Source organism: Cryptomeria japonica, chromosome 1 (genome assembly GCF_030272615.1).
Source record: "Cryptomeria japonica chromosome 1, Sugi_1.0, whole genome shotgun sequence".
Lineage (NCBI taxonomy): Eukaryota > Viridiplantae > Streptophyta > Pinopsida > Cupressales > Cupressaceae > Cryptomeria > Cryptomeria japonica.
In genome coordinates this window covers 619,583,639-619,606,231 of record NC_081405.1, presented here as the reverse complement: position 1 = coordinate 619,606,231, position 22,593 = coordinate 619,583,639, and positions in this window count along the sequence as shown.

The window sequence follows — 22,593 nt, the reverse complement described above, 5'->3', positions numbered from 1 at the left end:
CCTATTATGTGAATTATAGGTTAAGGGTTTATGTAAGAAGCAAAGTAGAAATCGGTACTAGATCTGGCATTATAGATGCTATTATGAAGTAGTACAAGATACTGGATTTGTATAATCCATCATTGTAAGTCAGTGAGAATTCCCATTGAGTAGTGAGCTCTAAGTAGTTGGCCTTCCTATATGTGCAGGCCCCTCTTGTAAGTAATATTCTCTTATTGGCCAGTAAGTGAATATTGTGGGTCACAAACCCTCTGAGGTTTTTCCCACACCGGTTTTCCTCATTAAATCATTGTGTTATGGTGTGTTTTTCATCTCGTTGTTCTTAACTTTGTTTATTGCATTATTTCTTGTGTACTAGTACACTGTTATAATATGCTCTACATGTTTTAAGTTAAGAAATTATATTTACTGGTTAGATACTGATTCACCCCCCCCCCCCTCAGTATCTATGGTAACACATGCATTCAGGCACACTACATAGAACTTATTGGAACCCAAAAATTTTTATATTTTAGAGTTCCATATTTAGTTAGAGCGCAAATTTTTCCATGTGATTGTGTGTATCACCTATGATTAGCCCTCAGGAACCTATTACACAGTCAAACTTGAAGTAAGTATGTATTGCACAAATTTGAATCTCGAGGGGTAACAAAAGTTTCAATTATATGCTATTGTATTTCAAAATTTAATAAATGATTTAAAATATGCATTAGAGAGCATCTTTTGGAGAAATTATTTAAATCTTTTGAATAAATGATTTTAAACATTATAAAGAAAAATAAGAGAAGTCTTATAGAAAAAGGCATTAATCTTTTAAATCATTTTAAATAGATTGTTATAAAAATGTGTTGAATGAAAAAGGTGAAGCAGGGCCCAATGGGTTTTACCCATTGTGTATATGTGTAGGCAGTTTTAAAGCCTCTCGATCCCCTGATAAGGTGTTCCCGCTAGTGGCACAGATGATTCATCTATGGCATACTAAAGAGATTTGAAAGGTTAGGGAAAGGCGGGAGCTTGGATGAAATAGAGCGTGTTTTATCTTCTTCCTTTGTGGTGACTGAAGGCATGTGATCTCGTTGATGCATGGTGGGTACTGGAAATAATGCCAAGTTAAATCATGAGTTGTAGAAAAATATAATTGAAGTTGGCGCATAGCATCACACATGATCACCTTTGCAAGATAATACAACTACGTGCACATACAGATTGCAAGCGATCTTTCACCAGAGTTACATTTTCCATGGCTACAATAGAGAGAAGATTTCACTAAGATTGCAATGCCAATTTCCAGCAAGAGCATTGTTATATATGTTGAGATGCTAATTTTTTAAAAATAAGAGCAAAGTTCTTGAGGATTGATATGTTACTGCGAAAGAACCCTTCTCTGCCATAAAGCATTAGAATCCTTAGAGGAAGCTAACACATGGGAGAGACAAAGCTTAGACTTGATCTTTTTGAATCGGCATTGTTGTTGGAGATATATTAAATCTTGGGTGATGTTGTGGATGGGCGCATCATGATGTGTAGTGTGATTGGCATTTGTGTGATATAAAGATCAATGTGTTTCTTACATGAGCTACCAATGCTTGGGTAGTGATGAATAGATAGACTAGGAAGTTATCTAAGTTTTTAGTTGTTGTGAAGGAAGAAATAGAGCCTTATTTTGCCAACAGGCAAGTTATCATGGTAAAAGATAATCGAAAGCTACACAAGCTAGAAAACAATATCGCACAGTATATTCAGATTTAACTCCACGCTGGAATTGAATTGGATGTAATTCAACACGTCAAAACAATGTGAAATACATTGGCTAGATTTTGAGAGTTTGCCAACTTCCATTTGAGAGGGAAATTAACTTTGCTAATATAGCTTTGGAGTGTAGGCGTGAATGTTGGTCATCACATATTCTCCAAATATTAGCTAGTCCACAGAGGCAAAGACTATTTTACAAAGCATAGAGGGAAGATTGTTTTCGTTAATTGCAATCCTTAAGAATGCAGTGTTTTGAATTGCTAGCCAAAAATTGAAGTTTGTCTAAATTTTGATGAGATGATGCAACATAGAAAAGCCAAAAGGTGTTTGTACATGCACAATCAGAGATCACAAAAGTTGACAGACGCACATTGCCGCACCCTAACCCTAACCCTATCGGGTATCAGGGCGAATATAAACTCATTTCCTTGATATCCTGATGGAGTGGCTATGTTGATGAAGATTTGCAAAGTGTAAGTTTAAAAACATTGGGTGATCGGCAGAACGGAGATAAAGTTAAACCAATGAGCCAATGAGGTAGTTTCATCTCATTGGGTCGTCGGTAAAACTTAAAAACACTTACCCCGATAATTGAAAGTTACACCGATGAACTCCGAGGAGGTGAGGGTAATGTTATTTTAATTCTGCTAAGGAGGTAGGTATATTGTTTCAATAATTGGTTTTTAATTTGATAATTAAAGGTAAAAATGATTTAATTTCAACAAAAGACTATCAAACATCATTTTTACTTTTAAAGCTTTCTTAAGTAATTATTTCTCAATGTTATTCACTAACATAATTACATTTTGAGAAATTATTTTATTACCCTTAAACATTTATTTTATTACTAATATTATTTGATGAAGCATTTGAAATAGTTTTTAATCAATAGTTTACCATGATGTAAATTTATTTCTTTTAGGGCAAACTCTTTTACATGGCGATTATTTTTAAAGATTTTAAATTTTATCCCTAATGTGCATATTTTGATTTATCAATAAACTAACTCTATTTTTTGTGTGCCGGAAGGATACATTTGTTCCTTCCTTGGCATATATTTTAGAGGAAGTATTCCTTACCCTAAGCTGAATATAATGTTTTATTTATCATCTCTTAAAACACAATGGTTTTATTTCTTGTAATATTACTCTGGTAAGAATCATATTTATTTTTTAGTTACCTTTTGAATAATTATAAATGAATATATCTTGTCAAAGGGAAGCTACATAGATGCTTTGAGGTAGAAGTACCTATTGATATTTGTTATCTTTTTTTCATAAATATTGATACCCTAAATCAATAAATTGATTAATTTATTAGGGTAAAGTTAATCATTTGGCAATGTATCTTCTTGTTGATATTCTATCATTAAGGGGTGATGTGGTTATATCATATAATAATGGTTTGATTGGTTTCTTGCAAGTGTACATCCCATATAATAAACTACTTCCAAGGGAATCGACGTTGCCCTATTAAGTGAAAATGTATTCTTATGGTATACAAGAGGGAAGTATATTCTTTTATATATCAACTTTTTACCTTATGTTATCATTTGAATATACATTAGGGTAAATTATAAAGAGTTTGATTCACTTTTATGATGATATGTTTTCCTAATCAAATTGAAAAGTGAAAATATATTATTGCAACGATGGAATATTTATTCAAAGTGATTATTTCCAAAGGGAAATTTATATGGTTAATGTTACTTTTGAAAAGTATATTTGAAAATCATGTGCATATTAGGGATTATTATTTACGTAAATATTTGCCCTAGAATTTTATTTTTAGGAGAAAATTATTAAATATCCCTAGCAATATGAGTTTTTGATAAATCAATAAATTTATTACATTATTTAGTGTGCAGGACGTTCACATATGAAAGTTTACATTTATTCCTAAAAGAACATATTGAGGAGGGAGTATTTCTCACTAACAATCTTTATTTACTTGCAATAACATTATGGAAAGTAAATATCATTTATAGCATTTGACATAATTATGATAATATTTTATTTTCCTTTGAGGAATTATAAAGGTATATATGTTTTTCCAAAAGGGAAATTGTATTACATAATTAATATTATTTATCATTATTTCTACAATAATATTTTTACCCATAAATCATTAAATTGAATACATATTGGGGAAAGTATTATGTTTTATTATATGGATGATGCATTTAAAGATCAAAATATTATATTTGGATCAAAAGAGAAAATGTATTTTATTTTGAAGAGTTCTTTTTTACTTTAAGTAAAATGATGAATACAGTTGTATATTAAAATGGACATATATTGCATACGCTTATTATTTGCCCTAGGTCATAAAATCGAATGTCTATATTAGTGTAAATTATTATTTTATTATGAATAAATATTTACAAGTTTAAAGTGCTTTGAGTTTTATGAGGGAATAAAGATTATTAATACTTCAAAAGGAAAACCTAATCAAGAGTAATAAATAATTTATCAATGAAATTAATTGCTTTAATTTATGTGCAGGATATTTCATCAAAGCTTGATGATGAGGATGTTACTACTTATCAAATTGCCATTAGTTTTATATTCAAAGTCATACTATATATTCTAGCCGGTTAGTATTACCAAACCATGCAGTCAATACACATTGAGAAGTTGGTATGAACAGTCTAGTCGGTTACAGAAGAAAGCAGTCACAGAACGCAGTATTCACCGAGCTATTTATTGAGTAGTAAAGTTAACTCACCAAGTTTATATTCATTGAGTGAAACGTTTTACCAAATACATTGAACCTGGACATGCACATGAAAACATGTTACAAGATCAAGGCACATCTAACCATTATTACATTGGAAATTGTACTAGAAGATTATGTGTGATTGCAAGGTCAATCTAACAAATGAAATATTTTTTTTAGTTATTCATTCGAGGAATCATTTTGTAAAGATCGAAGCAATGAATTAGATCACCGCTATAAGAGATCTATTTATACAACATGGGAAGAGAGAAATGTATGTATGTGTGTGTATGTATAAAGGAAGACTGTTACAGAGACACAGAGAGGTCACTGAGAAGGTTATCAGTGAACAGTCGAAGAACAAAGTAAACAGAAGGGTTTACTGAGTTACAATATGGGTTACCGAGGTATGCTACAAGCTAGGTAATCTTATTCTGAGCACATAGAATCTGCTATAACATTTCAGATGTAAAGTTGCAGATATTTGTAAAGTCTTATTGTAATATTTTGAAGTTGAAAGAGATACCTTTAACAAGGTAAAAGACTCTAACCAAGTCTATATATTGTAAATCCCCTAACCAGGTGCAACATTTATATAGAGTTGTGAAATCCTTTAGTAAGGTAGATCTAACAGATCTTGTTACTCCTAACATGGTAAGCTATCAGAAATAGCTAAATGTAGCTCTAACCGAGCAATCTTTATTATTATAGTAGTGAAGTTGTGGGTGCCATCCCCACCACAGTTTTTCTCTCTAACCAAGAGTTTCTGCGTGACCAAAATATATGTGTTATGGAGTGAATCATGTATGATTGTTATCTATTTTTTTTACCTTTATTTTATGTTACTGCACCATTCTGTTTATGCATAACAGTAAGGTTATTATTGAAGAAAAGTTTTGGAGTACTGATTCACCCCTCCCCTCTCAGTACATTAGCTTTCCATATTGGGCCTAACAATTGGTATCAAAGCTTGAATCTTGGAAAAGGGTTTAACTACCTAAAGAGAAAGATCTTATAAATGGAAGGCTACAAACAATCTCGGAGGATTGTGTATCTACAAGAAGAGTTGGATAATGCAAATCTAGTGATTGCAGACATGAAAAGACAAATGCAAAAATCTCTGAAAGTAAGGAGAGGATTATCTAATGACTTGCAGGATTCTCAAGAGTTAGTGGAACAAATCAAGACATCATCTAAGAACAGTATATCTGAAGAGACTGAAGAAATGATTGGAATGTTGAAAGAAAAGAACAAAGCATTGGCTGATCAACTAAAAGCAATGAAAAGGGAACATGAACATTTCAGTACATAGATGACTGGAAATCTAAATGCATTAAGGATAGCTGAGGATAAGGCAAGATCAACAACTTGAAGCTCTAGTATCTGATAAGGATGATGAAATCATAAGGTTGACTGGGATTCAACCAAATATGACAGATCAACTAGGTTATGCACATCATGAAGCAATTCTAAAGAATGATGAAAATCAATCATTGAAACTTGAAGTATCAAGGCTGACTGGTGAACTTGAAATAGAGAAGAAATCCAAAGAAACATTGGAGAAAGTTATGAAGCATCAAAGATGTTGGATGAGCGACTGAATAGAAGACGACCCTACAAAGAAGGAGGACTCGGTTACAAAGGAAAAGAATCTACTGAGAAAGGAATACACACTACCAAGAGAGGAGAATCATCAAAACAAGCTAGAAATAGGAATAACATCAAAAGGAAGAAGCCTATTTGCTACTACTATGGAAATCAAGGTCATACTGCCAACATATGCCAGATCAGAAAAGGTAAGCAACTGAATATCACTAAGCCCAATGGATATTGTTACAATTGCAATAAATATGGTCACACATCTAATCAATGTAGGACAAAGTCTATTAACAACTATCAAAAGGCAAAATTCTAAGGGTTTTGTAGAAACTGCAATAGATATGGACATAGTATCGAGAAGTGCTGGTCTAAGCAAAAGAACTACATGTGATATCCACACCAAGCAAACACTAGAGGTTACCGAACTCACACAGATCCTTACCGACAATATGCAGTAGTACCATGGGATTACAATACAAGGATATGGTGTAAATGTTGTGGAAGATATGGACATATTAGTGCCAACTATTTTATAAGGTTTGGAATGAACAACCGAAGATCATGGAGAAATCCTGGTATGGCATGTTTTCATTGTCACAAAGTTGGACATTTAGCTGGAGATTGCAGAGATCAACCTAGAAGAGACACTGAAGAGATAAAAGAAAAATTCAAGATAATTTGGAAAAAGAAGGAAATTATGTCAGATGAAGAAAGAACCTTACCTACCGAGTTAGGTGCACCTATTTCAAATTAGTTAGGAAAAGGTATGAAGGGACTGCATTCTCTAAAGGTTAAATCATAACAGTTCCTATTCTATTATGTACAAAATTCAAAATCTGCATAGTTAAGATGCAATTAGTCAGTTTATAATACTTTATAGGAAACCTGTCAAGTCGGTTAATAAAGGAAATTTGGTTACTCGATTAAAACAAGAAAGGGAGTCAATCGGTAAAAGGTGAACCAAGTGCATTTAATGTTATGACCTAACTTGCACAGAGCCCGATAAGGTATTTTTGAGTACTTAAAAGTGTTTTCGTGGTCATTTTCATTCACCAAGTTTTTGAGTAGAGCAGAGTGAATCAAGTCTATCAAACTTCATTTAGAGCGAATTTCAAGGTATTTACATCAAATCTCATCAGACTGTTAAGCTAGTTTCTGATCTAGTCAAATTGCTATTGTCTATCAAGTGTAAAGCATCAATCGTTTGTAAACCTTAAGGATAATTTGTCAAATCTTACCTGAAACCTAAAATGGTGCCCAAGATCCAAGATCCTGTAGTTGTCAAAAATGTGGAGAAGCCCTGGTTGAAATATTCTTTAACTCCTAAAGTTGCCTCCGAACCAGATGACAAAACTGCATTTTCACTCATACTGGATCGAGTCTTGTTAGTAGAAGATGTTAGATTCTTCACCAAATGTTGTGTTGAGGAACTCGGTCATGTCGAGATTAGTGACACATATGATGAACTTTGCACTGATGGCAAACTAGATAGCAAATTTGAGCATATCAAAATCAAGGGATTAACTGAAGCCCTAGTCTATCCCCGTGTGTTCAAACCCCAGTGGGTTAAGTTTGTCTTGAGCAGAGTACATGATGATTTCATGTGGCTACAAGAGCAACCATTTAAGATCACTAAGGAAATCATTCACCTGATCATCGGGTATCCTATCTATGATCATGCACAAGCACAAAAAATGATATCACAAAAAGAGCTAATCAGTCTAACTAGAGTAGAATTTGATTACCGAGGACTGAAATTGAATAATGTCACTGATTCAGAACTCAAATTTGCAATTAGAGTAATTGGTTACTGTTTCTTCCAATCTGCAAGGGAAAATAGTGTACCATGTGCTGCAGTTGACTTGGCCTACAAAATAGTGAAGAAGGGAATTAAAGTAGATCTATGTGAGGTACTACTGAAGAACTTGTTTGAGAACCTGAACATAATAAGGAAGCTGAAGAAGAACAACTCAACAAATACACTAAATTTTGGTTCACTTCCTGTATGCATGTTTTTTTACTTTGAGAAGTTCTTTCCCTTAGTTGGTAAAGTAGTATGGGAGATACAGCGACCTATCACCCATCAGATCAATGACTTCATCAAGAAGATAGGTGATAACTTTAATGATATCATGGATGATTACTTTAGCAAGTTCCAATAGAAAATGCACAATAGGTACAGGATTCCACCACAGCTGGTAGAAAAATATAAGGATAATATATGTTTTGAGGTAAACACTGATTATTGTTATGTTAATGCTATTGAACTGAGGACTCAATCGTTGCAACCAATGGGCTATGAGATTGGTTATGATATAACACAACAGCAAATTGATGCCTATTTATCATTGCCAAGGCATGCAACCAAACTAAGATATGGAACATATGAAGAGGTGAAGGAAAAAGTAAAGATGAGCATTGTAGTACCTAAGGCTACAAGAAAAGCTACAAAAATGATAAAGGTTTTATCTGAGAAATTCGGAGAAGAATCCTCCTCTACACCTATCAAAGGCAACCTTGCCATTACTGAAGAGGAATCAGAAGCTCAAGAGGCAGCAATAACATTAAGTGTAGAGTTGCCTAAGGTTAAAGTTCTAAAAAGAAAGAAACAGGACATTTCAAAGGCCCTACTGACTCCACCAACAAAGAGACCCAACACTAGAGCATCACCTACATCACCGAGTAAGAAACAAAAGAGTGTTACTGCACCCAAGGTAACCAAGACCTATAAGAAATCTACTTGGAGACTCATTTTGGCAAAAGAGTCAAGTGATACAGAATCTAATGATGCAAATAAATTTCAGATTGTGAAAAGCAAAAAGGTAAATATTCATATTGTTGAAATTTTTTGTGCCAATCTTAAAGAATATGGTGGATTTGCGGGATTTAGATATGTTAAGTATGAGACTAGGAATAATGACGAGAAGCGACAAATTGAAGAAGCTATCATCTATACACTTCTAAAGTTTTGGCTAGCTCCATTAGAACTAGCAAAGTCACTTCCGAGTGAATTAAACTTACATATTGATAATAGATGGAAATATGCAATGAACTCAGAGAGACAAATAAGAGAAAGAAGTCTAGTCCATCTATTTCCTAATATGTCTATAGCAGAAATCAAGGAGCATTTGACCACATACAATTCTAAATTTCTTGTCAAATAGAGAGCCTTAAAATTGATGAATGGGCTATACATAGATGTGGAGAATGAGACAAAAGCCAAGTAGCAGGAGATCTTCAAACAAAAGGATGTCAATGAACAATCTCAAATTGAAATTGTTGATGTCACTAAGCAAGATCCAGATGTCATTGAGAAAGGTCCAGACCCGGCTGACACTATTCAAATTGATGAAGATGTAATGGATGAAGCAGCACCAGAGCAGGAAATGATTGAAGGCACTACCAATGTAAAACTTGTATCTAGTGAACCTGTTTTAGAACAAGTTCAGTCTTATCCACTGGTGAATCCACCTATCTCAACCGAAGCTCCCAAGGGCATAGAGCAAGGCACCGAAGGTACCAAATCTGAAGCAATAGAAGATACAACCAAAGATCAGACGTCTCAAGCACCGTCGAGCACTGTAAATGTTACAGCTGAGACCCCTAGCACCAAGACACCCAAGGACACTACAATGGCTACAAGAACTGACCAAAGTGTTGCATGTATCGAGCAACCTACCGAGGGTCAGCAAGCCTCACAAGCACTTGTCTTAGTGCAATCAACCAAAGGAAAAGAAAGGAAGGTGAGAAAGCATAGTTTCAAATTTGACTTGTCTAAACCGATAGTGTTGCCCAATATAGACATCTCCAAATTGAAAGGGCAAGCACTCACTGAATTCGATGAATTGTGCAAAGCAAAGGCTGAATAGGAGAAGCAACTGGCCATACAAAAGAAGAATAAAGTACTTCAGAAGGTTAAGACACTTCTAATAGAAATGCTACCTTCAGCAACAGTGTCAACTGATGCAGCCATCCACATTCAACTGGATGAACTCCTTACTCAAATAGAAACATTTGGATTTGATGCATCTGAGTACTTAAGCAAGCTAAAAGATAAAGTGCTTACAGCAAAAATGATCGAAGAGGTACAAAAAGCTCTCGCTATAGGAAAAGCAAAGCTTGTCAAATTCATTGCTGAGTTGTCCCCTCAACTCAAGCATATTCTTTATTTATTCCAGAAACTATGTACATTTTCCTTATTCATTAAAGATATCAAAAATAAAATTGATGCAATTGAGAAAGAGATCACCGATCTCTCAACTAAGCTGACCACCGAGCCTAATTCAGTTCAAAATTTTTATACAAAGCTTCAACAACTCATGGCTCAACAGTTAGAACTCAAGAATGAAGAGCGTAAAATTAGGATGGACATAATGACCCTTCAAACATTATTCCTTCCTCATCTCTCATCAGTACAGGAACAAATTAATAGAGCTACATGCCTATCAACTACACAAGAGTGAAGCACTCTTAATGGCTTAATATCACTCTTAGCTGATATTCAAGCACAAAATTCATTAATGGAAAGTGTAAAGGATTCACTCTCAGTCACCCTCACCGACACCCGGACCAAGTAGAAGTCTATTTTTGATCAGTTAGCGCCTCCGGATGGAAATTAAGTTTTTGATGTTTGTCAAAAAGGGGGAGTAATATTATAATACTACATAGAGGAAAGTAATACCTGGCAAAGGGGGAGTAATACTATATTTGGAGAGTGATATAGTTTTGGTAACATAGTTTTGAGTATTGTACACAAGGGGAGTATACCGAGCATTCAGAGCACACAAGCATAGAACAAAACCGAACATGCAAAATTTAGAGTTATGTATAGAATAATGATAAGGGGAGTATATCTTCATATACTATTTCATTAACTATTGTATATATTGTCAAGTTTAGTCATTTTGCAAGTATATAGTTTTGGAGTTGTGACTTTGAAAGTAGTTTTTGTCAAACATTTCAACTAATGTCAAAAGGGGAGATTGTTACTAATTATAAAATTGCCATTAGTTTTATATTCAAAGTCATACTATATATTCTAGTCGGTTAGTATTACCAAATCATGTAGTCGGTACACGCAAAGAAGTCGGTATGAATAGTCTAGTCAGTTACGAAAGAAAGCAATCACAAAACATAGTATTCACCAAGCTGTTTTCCGAGTAGTAAAGTTAACTCACCGAGTTCATATTCACCGAGTGAAATGTTTTACTAGATACATTGAACCTGGACATGCACATGAAAATGTGTTACAAGATCAAGGCACATCTAACCATTATTACATTGGAAATTGCACTAGAAGATTATGTATGATTGCAAGGTCAATCTAACCAATGAAATATTTTGTTTAGTTATTCATTCGAGGAATCTTTTTGTAAAGATTGAAGCAATGAATTAGATCACCACTGTAAGAGATCTATTTATATAGCATGGGAAGAGAGAAATGTATGTATGTGTGTGTATGTATGAAGGAAGACTATTACAGAGACACAGAGAGGTCACCAAGAAGGTTATTAGTGAACAGTCGAAGAATAGAGTAAATAGAAGGGTTTACCGAGTTACAATATGGGTTACCGAGGTATGCTACAAGCTAGGTAATCTTATTCTGAGCACATAGAATCTGCTATAACATTTTAGATGTAAAGTTGTAGATATTTGTAAAGTCTTATTGTAATATTTTTAAGTTGAAAGAGATACCTTTAACAGGGTAAAAGACTCTAACCAAGTCTATAAATTGTAAATCCTCTAACTAGGTGGAGCATTTATATAGTGTTGTGAAATCCTATAGTAAGGTAGATCTAATAGATCTTGTTACTCCTAATAGGGTAAGCTATCAGAAATAGCTAAATGTAGCTCTAACCAAGCAATCTTTATTATTGTAGTAGTGAAGTTGTGGGTGTCATCCCCATCGCAGTTTTTCTCTCTAACCAAGAGTTTCTGCATGACCAAAATACGTGTTATGGAGTGAATCATGTATGATTGTTATCTATTTGTTTTAACTTTATTTTATGTTACTGCACTATTCTGTTTATGCATAACAGTAAGGTTATTATTGAAGAAAAGTTTTAGAGTACCGATTCACCCCTCCCCTCTCAGTACATTAGCTTTCCATATTGGGCCTAATAGAGGAATATCAAAGAATGCATAAACGGAAATGGAATTTTATCAAAGTGAAAGATTGAAAAGAGATACATTATTAAAGCATCATTAGTATGAATATTTTAGGGTTTTCTTGTAATTATCTTTGTAAACAAAAGGGTGCATCCTTTGGGAAGGAAATTGTTTGTAACTCCCTCATGTGTGTGAAAGGGTGTGTCCTTTCATATGTGATTGTTGATTTATATCTTTAAAGGGAGTCAGTTTTATAGAGGAATAAGAGATTTTCATAGGACATCATGCTGATGTAAGGACTGGAAGTCATTTATACTAGGGAAGTATGTAGGAAGAAGAAGTACCATTTTGTACAAGAAATTTGTAATGGAGTATCTGCAAGTGTAGCTTATGTATGCAATCATTTCTGAAAGGTTAATATACAAGGTTCACTATTTCTTTTTCCAATATTGTGCACACTTTTATATTGATGATTATCTTTGTCCTCTTGATAAATCTGTGTATATATTTTCTATGATGTGAATCACATGTTGTTGCATTAAGAGAAATATTGAGTTCTTATTGTTTGTGTAACACATACTCAACCTTCATAGTTGATGAGAAATTGTCTCTTGAGTTGATAAGATATTCTATCGACAAAGTGTCATATATATCCCTAGATAGAGGCACTGGGTTGTTATTAATTTTTCAAGGTTCTGATCTGTATGCATTCAAGGTCCTTGACAAAAAAACGTTCTTCCCAAATCTTATATGAACTGATCTATGCATATGTCTTTTAGGTCCTCAAAGCAATCTCATTTTTTATATACATTCACAATCATTTATTTTCAAGGGTATTTATTTAAAGCACATAATAAAACATAATTGCAGACAACAATTTGCCAGTTTGTAATTTGCTAAAAAGCTTAAATCCACTTTAAATAATCTCTTTTGTGCTTGAGAGTGTGAGGTACACCCACCTAGGTTTAGTGGAGCCTTAAGTGCAGAGGGATTTAGTCTTTAACTATCCATGTTTGTTGGCCAAGGCTGATTGGATTGCTTTAGGATTTGGCAAGTCTTTGGGTTTTCCAATCTGTGGTTTTGGGCACCAACAGAATTCACTGCTCAAAATATGATGACCGAGAAGGTTCCTACCCTCAGGGAAGGTTGACTACCTTACAATAACATTCAGACTACAATCTGGTTAAGATGAACTGAAATAAGAACATCTCCTAATGCCTAATGACAGTTTCGATTAGGCACATTTGTCTGCCTTGCTACAATCTCTTCTTAATACCCCACACCGAAGAATAAATTCTCTTGTATGCACATAGAGAACTCTTTAATAATGTATACATAACCACTATACCAAAATTACATGAATCTAACACCTATTTATACAATTCATCAACCTTGACTATAAGGTTGGCTCAAACCCTCAATACCTAATTATAAAATTACATCACATGATACATAAATAAACCACTCGACCAATATAATATCATAAATAACATAGCATGGACCTAAATAAAATCTACAAACACATACCACCACTAAAAATCTCACCAAGATCAACTCCGACACGTGCCACCACCGAAGATACCGTATAACATGAAGGCTATCACCAGAAGCAAAAGATCTTCAAGAATGCACACAATAATCAATGCGGACTACCAAAACATATATAAAATGACCACAGAACACCAAGAAACACACTAGAACCATCTGCAATAGCTGCACCAACACCACTTAATCAAATCTTCATCGATCAACATGCTAACACTCAAGAACAATTAACAACAAAAATTTGGATTAGAAAGATAACTTGTAGAGAACCAAATCACAAGCCATATGAAATGAAGGTACACATGAACATCCCAAACACTCTCCCAAATCTGCAACTCAAGATCTGATCATACCAAAGCACAACAGATCAATCATGAGAACACTGTAACACTGAACAATGATAACCAATCTCCATTTATTTAGAATACCAAATAGATAAATCAACCAGATCAACTTTTGGTAATCACCAGATCACCAAAACACATGAATATGTTAACATCAATGATAACAACATATCCTACCAGTAGCAATATCCAACAAGGAGAAGACCTCAAGCAATATTTCACTTCCATCCAATTTGATCAGATTCCTAGAATGAATAATGGTGATGTTGGTGCCATGGCTACAATCAGTTCCCTCCTCCAAATGTTGACTAATATTCAGTAGTGTGATTTCTTGGTTGAGAAACTCCTTATTCTGACATATGACATCCCTGAGTCTAAAATGGTGTGCATCCTTGTTGGTTTTGACCCTGCTTGGTATCAAGAAACCTCTGCCTACCTTTGAGACAACATCATCCCACCCCACCTCACTAAAATGCAACAACAAATCTTCATCCATTGCTACGCCCACTACACTATCCTTGGTGACACCCTTTTTAAAGGCATTTTGATGGATCCCTCCTAAGGTGTTTAGAAAAAGAGGAGGTTCAATGAGCACTTCGCGAAGTGCACAAAGGAATTTCTAGAGCATACTCAAGCACCTTGACATTGGCTAAAAATATTTTGTGCATGGGATACTATTGGCCTACAATGGAAGAAGACGCATATCATTATGTGAAGAAACGTGTCCCTTGTCAGAAACACAGTAAGAAAATTCATGCACCTTCTCAGGATTTCTAGCTATTCATTACACCTTGGCCCTTTTTTCAATCGGGGCTTCATATCATAGGGAAAATCCATCCAACCTCATCCAATGGTCACAAGTTCATAATAATCGCCACTAAATACTTCACCAAATGGGTGGAGGCCATACCCCTCACCTGCACCACTAGAAAACAATAATTTCTAAGTTCATCCTGAATTACCTTATTTGTCGATACTGAATCCGTAAACCAATCATCATTGATAATGGAAGACCATTTAGGAATTAGGATGTCATAGAACTTTGCCAGAATTTTGGCATTCGACACCAATTTTCCACTCCATACTAACCACCAGGTAACGATCATGCTAAGGCTTCAAATAAACCCTCATTAAAATCATCAAAAAGACATTCAATGAAGATGGTCATGATTGGCATTTGCAAATCCATGTCGCCCTCTGGGCCTACTGCACAAGTATCTGCATACCAATAGGAGATACTCCATACTCCCTAGTCTTTGGCTCTAATTTTTTCCTACCCCTTGAGATTGAGATCCATTCAATAAGGGTTTTGCTGTAGAATATCCTCCCTGGTGAGGATTACAAGATCACCAAGCTACAAGAGCTTGAGCTGCTGGATGAAAGGCACCTTAAGGCCTTAAATCACCTCCGAGTATATCAAAACCATCTACAATTGAGCTATAACAAGAAGGTATGAACCCAAGAATTTGACATCAGTGATCTTCTGCCTAGCTCTCACAAATCACTAATTTTCAAAAAAAAAAAAAAAATTCAAGAAAAATACAAAAAAATGAAAAAAAGGAAAAAGAGAAGAAAAATCAATTCGTCGATCAGTAAAAACCGCTTTGTGGCACTATGTGAAGGTACCTTGGTGAAAAACTAGTTTCAAGCATCAAGGTAAATAAGGTAGATCCATTGTTTGCTCAAAAAAAATGGCTTTTTAAATCCACATCCCCCCTAGTATCGTGGTTTTGCTACTTTTTAGTGTTCGCAAGCAAATTCCGGTTTACACCATACCCTTTCTCAAGACCCATTTGCCCAGTATCCATATTTCATAAATCTAATTGTCTCGCATGTTGTTTCACAAGCACTCACCCCATGGAGATCATCAATTTAAGTGTGTGAAATTAATTGACATGACTCAAGCAATTAGATTTATTGTTTCAAATGCTCTGGCATGGCATGAGTGATTGATCCTCTCTTTTATCCTCCCCATTTCCCCTATTTCTTCCCACCCACTCACCCAATTCCCATATTTCATAATAAAAATTAGATATTATGATGTCTCTCGTAGCCAAGCAATAATGAGGATTGTATAACTTTACTTTCCAATAAGGGCATCTATGAAGGATGAATCCTGTGTTGATTCACCATCATTTCCCTTGCTTCACTTGGAGCCAGTTATCTCCTTCATTCTATAAGAAAAGAAATCTTGTGACCCACCACCCCATTCCCCTTTCTCTTTAATCCACACCACCACATAAACCTTCACCATCTCACCAGGGAATATCAAGGTTATTTGTATCTTCATATGATGATGACTCTTTGATCGTACTGTGAATAAGGATCATCCCATGAAACCGAGCTTCCATTCCTATACAATCGTCTTAACCCCCAGTTTATGAGGTTGATATTCTTCTTGACTTATGCATCATCCAAGAACTCATCCACATGAGCTTGATATATTTGTAGTCAGTACTACATCTGCATGCATATGATGTTGGTATTTTGGTATGGTTTTGTCATTGATGTCAACACCTACTAGACACTTATCAACTCTGGCACTTTGGAGAATCAGTAACATTCACCGGCAAGCAAGTGACTCATGCACAGTCATCGGTATCTGGTACACCAGCAAGATATAATGATCATCGACACTTGGAATGATATGGAAAACACTTGGTTATGTCGAAGACATTGTGTGGAATCTTTGTCTTGGAGTTTTTTTTATTAGTACATTAGCATTTGCATATTTGTTGTTATCAACAAATAGGTCTAGGTTACACCGACAGGTTTATCTTTTCCAGATCAGCATGGCACGCTATGGAGATGACTTATTATTGTTGTAAATGCATTAAGCCGACATATTGAATCAGTTATTGCATCGGGTATTAATTGATATGTAAATTAATTTTATTGTAATATCTTGTAGAGCCAACCTACTTAAATTGGTCTTAGGTTATGGTATAAATGTAATATCTTATTTGTAAGATCAAGTGTCGAATGCAAAAAAAGATTGTGTGAAGGTATATGCGAGAATAAGCAGAGCTATACATGCAGACATCATTTGAAGATTGAAGGAGGGTTTTTGAGACGACAATCAAAACTACACTGGTACTGAATCTAGCATATGAAGATGCTATTTTGAGTAGTACATTCTTATTGGATTTAACCATCCAACTATAGTCAGTGTGACTCCCATTTTGTCATTGAGCAGTGAGCTCTAGGTGCTTGGCCTTTCTGCATGTGCAGACCCCATTTATGTACACTTACTATCTACAGTAGTATCAACTGATTGTGGGTAAGGTTTCCCACCATGGTTTTTCCCCCTTACAGGGTTTCCACATACAAATATTGGTGTTATGTGTTGTGGATGACTTTGTCTTTATGTTTCATGCACTAATCCTTACCGGTATAGCAATTAACTGTTAAAACTATCTACCGGCATATTGAACCGGTTTACCGGTATTAAGCATTAATTTTGTTAAGTTGTTTTTGGTTTGAATTTATTTCACAATTGATTCATCCCCCCTCTCAGTTGTGTCTGGGACCTAACAATTGGTATTAGAGCCTAGTCCTCTTTTGCAGAAGTTTAACAACTTGAGGAGATCCAATGTCTACTAACTATTTCAGGAAGGACAGTCCTAAACTTGATGGAACCAACTATGGCATATGGAAGATTGGAATGGAGACATAGCTAAATAGCATTGGAAAGATATCTGTGATGTTACAAAGAATGGTTATACTGCTCCTACTCCTAGTCAACCTAATCCACCTACCTTGGGAAAAGATGAAGAAAATGATTGCAAAGCAAGAGAAGCACTTTTGAGCGCATTATCTGATCAACAAATTAAGGGACTATCTAATAGGTCTACTACTAAAGCTATTTGGGATCATTTGGAAACATTGAATGAAGGAGATTCCATAGTCAAAATTACAATACTTGAAAGCTTCCTGGTTAGGTATGAACATCTGAAAATGGAAGAAGATGAAAGGATTTCTGCTTTTATGGAAACAGTAAATGAGATTGTTTTGGGTATTAAATGTTGTGGAGGAACCTTAAGTGAGGATGAAATTGTTTCAAAAGTTTTAAGAGGATTGCCACTAGCATATAAAATGAAAGTCACTACTATAAATGAGTTAAGAACAATGCCTAATACATCAATAACTAGGGATACATTGATTGGGAAACATTCAACTTTTGAAATTGAAGAATTTGGTCCTATTGCTACTATAAAGATAGATTTGGCCTTTAAAGCATCAACATCATCTGCTCCATCATTTGACAAATTAGATTGGAAAGCCTTTTCTGCAAGGGAAATTGAAGAAAGCAGGAAAGAAAATGAATAACTTGAAGAACTTGAATCACTATTTGCAAGGAAAATGCCTAAAGGTCCAGTTGGAAGTAAGTATGAAGGTAAAGCACCCTTTAAATGTTTCAACTACAATAAGATTGGTCATATCGATTCAAGATGCCTTGATAGACATGCTAGACTAAGAGAAGAAGCTAGAAGAACATACAAGCCTAACCTTGAATATCAGAGATACATATTTAAGAAGAATAAAGATAAATCTTGTTACATTGTCGATGAAGGTCTAACTGATGATTCTGATGAGGATCCGACAAACAATGGATGGGTTTTTGTTTCTATAATAGAAGATCAACCGACACCTATTGCTCAACCAGTAGAACAGGACTCGGCAGCTAAAGTTGAAGTAAAGGATGAATGGATCATTGATTCAGGATGCTCACATCATATGACAGGAGACAAAGGTAAATTATTGAACATTCAAGAATACAATGGAGGCTTAGTGAGATTTGGAGATGACAAAGCTTGTTTGATCAAAGGTAAGGGTACAATATCTCTTGATGGTAAGCATAACATAGACAATGTTTACTATGTTGAAGGATTAAATCATAATCTTTTGAGTGTTGGTCAATTAGTTGAGAAAGGATTTAAGTTATAATTTAAATGGAAAATGCAAAATCATGAATAGAACTAGTATGGAAATTGCAACCAGTAATCAGGCTAGAGGTAATATCTTTCATTTAAATAACAGTGAAAAGACATGCTTAATTGCACATATTGATGAAAGTTGGTTATGACATAAGAGACCCTGTCATGTAAACTTTGATTGCATGGTGAAAATCAGTACTACTAAGGCAGTTAGAGATTTACCTAAAATTATCAAACCTCACAATATAGTATGTAAGGAATGTCAATTTGGAAAACACGTTAGAGGTAGTTTCAAAAGTATTCCAGACAAATTTAATAATGCTCTTGATTTAATTCACACTGATTTATGTGGTCCAACTAGAACTAAAAGCTTACAAGGCGATGGATATTTCATGCTAATCATTGATGACTATTCTAGAATGTGTTTGCTTACTTTCCTCAGAGAAAAATCAGAAGCACTAGGAAAGTTCAAACTGTTCAAAGCAATGGTAGGAAATGAAACTGGTAAGAAAATCAAATGTCTAAGATTAGATCAAGGAGGAGAATTTACATCTAAGGAGTTTAATACATTTTGTGAAGTAAATGCAATCAAAAGACAACTATAAGCACCTTAGACACCACAACAAAATGGAGTTGTTGAAAGGAAAAATAGAACTATCTTGGATGCAGCAAGAAGTATGTTATCAGAAGGAAATGTGCCACATGTATATTGGAGAGAGGCAGTTAGTACAATGGTCTATACATTCAACAAAGTTCACATCAAAGGTGAAACTGGTAAGACCCCTCATGAACTATGGTTTGGTATTACTCCTACTCTTAAATATTTTAGAATTTTTGGAAGTAAATGTTATATCAGAAGAGATGAGTATATTGGCAAAGTTGCTCCTAGATGTGATGAAGGAATATTTCTTGGTTATTCATCTAAGAGCAATGATTATACATGTTTTAACAAAAGATTGCAGAAAATTGTTGAAAGTACAAATGTAAAGATTGATGAACAATTCAAAGGAACTTCAAGGTATATAGACTCTGAACCGGAAACAAAATTTTTGACAAATGAACCTACTCTGAATCTGTGTGGGAGAAAAAGTGACACTAAACAAACATGCCCTAATCTCACTTTCAACCACACACTTGTGGAATATGAAAGAGCCTAGAGGTATCACACAATTGGCTACTTCTTCTTGTGGAAGAGAGAGCCACGGGCTACCTATTAGGATTTCTATTCCTTTGTTGTAATTGAAAGATGAAATGATGCAAGTTCAATCCCTAACCCCAAAGTGCAAGTATGAACTAATAACAAGATTGCAGAATTGAACTTAAATAATGGAAAGCTGTAAACACAAGGACAAGACAAGAATGTAAAAGCATACCCGGAGTTAAAATCTGACTGAAAATGTTCGGGACGGGGGCGCGGGCGCCACTGTCCTGATTCTGCCCCTGAAACTGCTCTGAAAACTGCTGTTTTGCAACCTGAAAAAGATGTCAAAATGCTGAAACTTGCTGTCTGTCAGGAGGACCAGGGCGCCCAGCGCCCCTGTCCCAGGGACCAAGGTGCCCAACGCCCCTATCCTGGCAGGACCAAGGCACCCCACACCCCTGTCCTGGTCTTTTGCTCTGAGATTTGGTGGGAAGGTCGGTCTCAGTCTGCTTCTTCCGGATCTGCAACTTCTGGCGTCGTCCGAATTTCGAAACCTGCACTTATATCTGAAAAGGTGTTTGGGCGGCTATATAGGGTTTTGCCTTAGTCAAACCCCCGCTTTGGTGATTTCCACCTCCACGAATAGCCAAGTTGTATTGTAAAATGTATTGTGTGTACAGACCTAGTGTGTGTGCAAGGTCCTAAAATGCAAGAAAGCAAACTAGAGCAACCTAGAAAGTAAACCCTAATTGCTTGTAAATGATAATGTAAATGCTCTAAATCAAGATGCAATGTGATCTAAAGCATGAATAAATGATATATCAAAGCTTATGCAAAGACATGAAAACAATACGAAATCATACCCAACCCTCAAGGGAGGAGTACTAGCCAATCTTCAGTCAGTAATCTCCTATTGTTCTTCAATGTCTTCCAAGCCCTAAGTGGATGAATGAATTTGATAGATGCTTGATAGAATGATGTTGAATGTTGTTGAAGTCCTCAAAGATCTGCTCTTTCGCTGCATAGAAGGTCCCTGAAAACAAAAATCCGATCCCTTCAAATGAAGAAGGAGAGCTCTTATGTAGGAAACCCTAGATCAAAAATTCATATTTTGGCCGACCTAGAGATTGAATATCCCACCAATTTCTTGGGGTTAAGCTTTATTTTATGATTGGATCGTGCTCCCAAAATTTCGAGAAAAATGTCCGGGACCATGTGCACCGGGCGCCATGGTCCCGACAACTTTTCACCAAATTTTCAGGGCCGTCAGATATGATGATTTTAGAGAGAATCCTGAAGTTACAGGTGATTTCAAGATGTTTTGACCCCGAAACCAAGTCCCCAAGTTCGAAATAGGACCTAATTAGGGTTTTAGATTAAATGATGTATTGGAAGAATAAAATGAAAGGGGCACACTTTAATGAAAGGGCCCAACTTTATGATATGGGAGATGATAAAATAGAACCTTAGACCTAATTAATTTGATTAATTAAGTGCTAAAGGGGAAATGCAATGCAAAATGCAAAATGCGCCAAGGCGGGTGCTAAACTAGGTGTGAAATTGTACCACCCTAGCAAGTGTGTACAATTTACGACGCTACATTTAGCCCCCACTTTAGCGGTCATATGAACACTACGTGCATATGCAAGCTAAAGTACAGAAAAGTAAACATTATTATGTGAAAAAGGATATATCAATAAGTCTGTCGAACGAAGCCCCCAGCAGTATCTGCAGTACACAGTTAGGAACCGCACCCTACAAAACACACGTTAGATCACAAAATCGCCTAATGCTTACTAAGGAAGGTGATGAAAATTCGAGGGTAGCTATATGCCCCCCCTGTTTCGGCTTGCTAATTTTAGTGAGTTGAACCAGGGTATCATGTTTACCACTTTGAATTGTTAAAGAAATATTGATTACAAATGCTCACAAGAAGATTTGATATAAGATCAAAAACTAATGGAGAATCAGTTGGTAAGAAAGAGGACCAAATCTCAATTCCAACACAACAAAGAGTGTGAGGATTTGGGAGTTCTCTAACACAAGATGAAGGATGTAAATGGAAACAAAATGAAAAGAGAAGAAAAGAAAGGAAAAAAGCATGAATACACACATTGGTGATCCATGAGAAGAATAGTGAGAGAGAAAACATGGAATTCTCGCCCCTAGATCTTGTCTAGGTGATCCATGGGAAAAAGGACATGGAAAACTAGCCCCTAGAGTTTGTCTAGGTGATCCATGTAAGGGAGGAAAGTGAGAAAGTCTAGCCTTATGCCGCTAGTTCCACTCAACCTCGTGCATGTGTGTGTAAGTGAGGTTAGAATCATCTCATAGGAGTCTATGCCTGAGTATGCTACAACCTGTATATGTATAGTACAAAAGCGTGACATCTCGCTCTAAGAGTCTGTGCCCTGGTTCCAAGAATAATCACTTTGCATAAAAGAAAAAT